Source organism: Oncorhynchus masou, chromosome 7 (assembly GCF_036934945.1).
Source record: "Oncorhynchus masou masou isolate Uvic2021 chromosome 7, UVic_Omas_1.1, whole genome shotgun sequence".
NCBI classification, from domain to species: domain Eukaryota; kingdom Metazoa; phylum Chordata; class Actinopteri; order Salmoniformes; family Salmonidae; genus Oncorhynchus; species Oncorhynchus masou.
The window spans coordinates 6,827,403-6,832,227 of NC_088218.1; positions in this window are offsets into that span (position 1 = coordinate 6,827,403).

The window sequence follows — 4,825 nt, forward strand, 5'->3', positions numbered from 1 at the left end:
AGAGGTGAAGGGAAGAGGGATGGTAGGAGGGAGGGATAGAGGGAGTGAGGGAGGGTGGTAGAGGTAAAGGAAGAGGGATGGTAGGAGGGAGGGATAGAGGGAGAGAGGGAGGGTGGTAGAGGTGAAGGAAGAGGGATGGTAGGAGGAGGGATAGAGGGTGGATGAGGTGAAGTTAGAGGATGGTAGGAGGGAGTGGAAGAGGTGAAGGAAGAGGGATGGTAGGAGGGAGGGATAGAGGGAGAGGGAGGGTGGTAGGTAAAGGTAGAGTGAAGGAAGAGGGATGGTAGGAGGGAGGGATAGAGGAGAGAGAGAGGGAGGGTGTTAGGTAAAAAGGTGAAGGAAGAGGGATGGTAGGAGGGAGGGATAGAGGAGAGAGGGGAGGGTGTTAGGTAAAGGTAAAGGTGAAGGAAGAGGGATGGTAGGAGGGATGGTAGGAGGGAGAGAGGGAGGGTGTTAGGTAAAGGTAAAGGAAGAGGGATGGTAGGAGGGAGGGATAGAGGGAGAGAGGGAGGGTGGTAGAGGGTGAAGGAAGAGGGATGGTAGGAGGGAGGGAGAGAGGGAGAGAGGGAGGGTGGTAGAGGTAAAGGAAGAGGGATGGTAGGAGGGAGGGATGAGGGAGAGAGGGAGGGTGGTAGGGTGAAGGAAGAGGGATGGTAGGAGGAGGGATAGAGGGGAGTGAGGGAGGGTGGTAGAGGTAGTAAGGAAGAGGGATGGTAGGGAGGGAGGATAGAGGGAGAGAGGGAGGGTGGTAGAGGTGAAGGAAGAGGGATGGTAGGGAGGGATAAGGGAGTGAGGGAGGGTGGTAGAGGTAAAGGAAGAGGGATGGTAGGAGGGAGGGATAGAGGGAGAGAGGGAGGGTGGTAGAGGTGAAGGAAGAGGGATGGTAGGAGGGAGGGATAGAGGGTGGATGAGGTGAAGTTAGAGGGATGGTAGGAGGAGTGGAAGAGGTGAAGGAAGAGGGATGGTAGGAGGGAGGGATAGAGGGAGAGAGGGAGGGTGGTAGGTAAAGGTAGAGGTGAAGGAAGAGGGATGGTAGGAGGGAGGGATAGAGGGAGAGAGGGAGGGTGTTAGGTAAAGGTGAAGGAAGAGGGATGGTAGGAGGGAGGGATAGAGGGAGAGAGGGAGGGTGTTAGGTAAAGGTAAAGGTGAAGGAAGAGGGATGGTAGGAGGGATGGTAGGAGGGAGGGGAGGGTGTTAGGTAAAGGTAAAGGAAGAGGGATGGTAGGTAGAGGGAGAGAGGGAGGGTGGTAGAGGTGAAGGAAGAGGGATGGTAGGAGGGAGGGAGAGAGGGAGAGAGGGAGGTGGTAGAGGTAAAGGAAGAGGGATGGTAGGAGGGAGGGATAGAGGGAGAGAGGGAGGGTGGTAGAGGTGAAGGAAGAGGGATGGTAGGAGGGAGGGATAGAGGGAGGAGGGAGGGTGGTAGAGGTAAAGGAAGAGGGATGGTAGGAGGGAGGGATAGAGGGAGAGAGGGAGGGTGGTAGAGGTGAAGGAAGAGGGATGGTAGGAGGGAGGGATAGAGGGTGGATGAGGTGAAGTTAGAGGGATGGTAGGAGGGAGTGGAAGAGGTGAAGGAAGAGGGATGGTAGGAGGGAGGGATAGAGGGAGAGAGGGAGGGTGGTAAAGGTAGAGGTGAAGGAAGAGGATGGTAGGAGGGAGGGATAGAGGGAGAGAGGGAGGGAGGTGTTAGGGTAAAGGTGAAGGAAGAGGGATGGTAGGAGGGAGGGATAGAGGGAGAGAGGGAGGGTGTTAGGTAAGGTAAAGGTGAAGGAAGAGGGATGGTAGGAGGGATGGTAGGAGGGAGAGAGGAGGGTGTTAGGTAAAGGTAAAGGAAGAGGGATGGTAGGAGGGAGGGATAGAGGGAGAGAGGGAGGGTGGTAGAGGTGAAGGAAGAGGGATGGTAGGAGGGAGGGAGAGAGGGGGAGAGAGGGAGGGTGGTAGAGGTAAAGGAAGAGGGATGGTAGGAGGGGAGGGATAGAGGGAGAGAGGGAGGGTGGTAGAGGTGAAGGAAGAGGGATGGTAGGGAGGAGGGATGAGGGAGTGAGGGAGGGTGGTAGAGGGTAAAGGAAGAGGGATGGTAGGAGGGAGGGATAGAGGGAGAGAGGGAGGGTGGTAGAGGTGAAGGAAGAGGGATGGTAGGAGGGAGGATAGAGGGTGGATGAGGTGAAGTTAGAGGGATGGTAGGAGGGAGTGGAAGAGGTGAAGGAAGAGGGATGGCAGGAGGGAGGGATAGAGGGAGAGAGGGAGGGTGGTAGGTAAAGGTAGAGGTGAAGGAAGAGGATGGTAGGAGGGAGGGATAGAGGGAGAGAGGGAGGGTGTTAGGTAAAGGTGAAGGAAGAGGGATGGTAGGAGGGAGGGATAGAGGGAGAGAGGGAGGGTGTTAGGTAAAGGTAAAGGTGAAGGGAGAGGATGGTAGGAGGGATGGTAGGAGGGAGAGAGGGAGGGTGTTAGGTAAAGGTAAAGGAAGAGGGATGGTAGGAGGGAGGGATAGAGGGAGAGAGGGAGGGTGGTAGAGGTGAAGGAAGAGGGATGGTAGGAGGGAGGGAGAGAGGGAGAGAGGGAGGGTGTGAGTGGGAGGTGAATAAAGAGGGTGTGTTGGCTGTGACTGTGAACATAAAGGATGAGGTGTGGTACCAGGAACCTGGCTGACTTCAGACCTGTTGCTCAAATGAGAAGGAGTTATTGGCAGCATACCTGGGCGCCTGCCACAGAGGGGTTGGAGGAGGCAGCCAATCATTACAAAGTGATCAGGGTCACTACTTTCTAAACCTGTCTATGTTTACTTCTGTCTCTGTCTGGAAGGGGGCCCACGTTTGACACCCTTAAATGTATTTCTAATGGAAATGAGGACATTGTTTCAGGAGTGTACTGTAGTATGGGTTATCTGCTCTTACCTTTATGATTGTGTTTGTCTGTGTTTTCTGCTCGACTGGGTGGCAATGGTGTTCTCTGACTCTGGCCTGGAATCCTACAGCAACAGGTCCAACTGCATTGAGAACAGCCAAGCAGAGCCACAGCTGCATCTGCAAGCGCCACACACAGCTCCAATACTGCAGTATAGGGCCACGTTGAACTGTGGTTTATTTGAGGAGAGTGTGAGTAGGTGTGTTGCCCTGTCAGCAGCACCGAAGACTCTGTGAGGAAAGGCTTTAAGAGAGGAGTTGGGATGGTAGTTAGGCTTCATCCCCAATAGCAATGATTCTTAGAACATCCATAACCTACTTTGTTCTGTTATGTATTCACACTTTATGATTGCATTTGTCAAAATGTTATCTCTGTATTGCATGTATGGTATGATTGACTGCTTTTATACCTTGTGCAATACCAAGACAGATCCTAACAACTGTGATGGATGGCAATGACACTTCCTGGCTCTGGCTCTCAATCACTTCAACAGGTCTCTGTTTCAGAATATCCAAGCCACAGCTACAACTGTTACATATCCACACGGCTCCAGGCTAGTAGTCTGACTATTACAGTATAGAGTCACCCTGGACCATGTACTTGAAGAGAGTCTTTACAGTATAGAGTCACTTTGGGCCATGTACTGAAGACTTTTACATTATAGAGTCACTCTGGACCATGTACTTGAAGAGAGTCTTTACAGTATAGAGTCACCCTGGACCTTCATGTAATTGAAGAGAGTCTTTACAGTATAGAGTCAATCTGGACCATGTACTTGAAGAGAGTCTTTACAGTATAGAGTCACTCTGAACCATGTATTTGAAGAGAGCCCAGTGAGTCACCCTGGACCTTCATGTACTTGAAGAGAGTCTTTACACCCTGGACCATACTTGAAGAGTCACAGTATAGAGTCACTGGACCATGTACTTGAAGAAGAGTCTTTACAGTATTTGAATAGATTCTTTACAGTATAGAGTCACCCTGGACCTTCATGCTTGATCTTGTATAGAGTCACTTTGGACCATGTACTTGAAGAGAGTCTTTACAGTATAGAGTCACCCTGGACCATGTACTTGAAGAGAGTCTTTACAGTATAGAGTCACCCTGGACCTTCATGTACTTGAAGAGAGTCTTTACAGTATAGAGTCACTCTTGTATTTGAAGAGAGTCCAGTATAGAGTCACCCTGGACCTTCATGACTTGAAGAGAGTCTTTACAGTATAGAGTCACCCTGGACCTTCATGTACTTGAAGAGAGTCTTTACAGTATAGAGTCACCCTGGACCTTCATGTACTTGAAGAGAGTCTTTACAGTATAGAGTCACCCTGGACCTTCATGTACTTGAAGAGAGTCTTTACAGTATAGAGTCACCCTGGACCTTCATGTACTTGAAGAGAGTCTTTACAGTATAGAGTCACTCTGAACCATGTACTTGAAGAGAGTCTTTACAGTATAGGGAGTCACCTCTGACCATGTACTTGAAGAGTCTTTACTGTCACCCTGGACCTTCATGTATTTGAAGAGTCTTTACAGTATAAAAGTCACCCTGGACCTTCATGTACTTGAAGAGAGTCTTTATAGAGTCACTCTGGACCATGTACTTGAAGAGAGTCTTTACAGTATAGAGTCACCCTGGACCATGTACTTGAAGAGAGTCTTTACAGTATAGAGTCACCCTGGACCTTCATGTACTTGAAGAGAGTCTTTACAGTATAGAGTCACTCTGAACCATGTACTTGAAGAGAGTCTTTACAGTATAGAGTCACCCTGGACCTTCATGTATTTGAAGAGAGTCTTTACAGTATAGAGTCACCCTGGACCATGTACTTGAAGAGAGTCTTTACAGTATAGAGTCACTCTGGACCTTCATGTATTTGAAGAGAGTCTTTACAGTATAGAGTCACTCTGGACCTTCATGATTTAA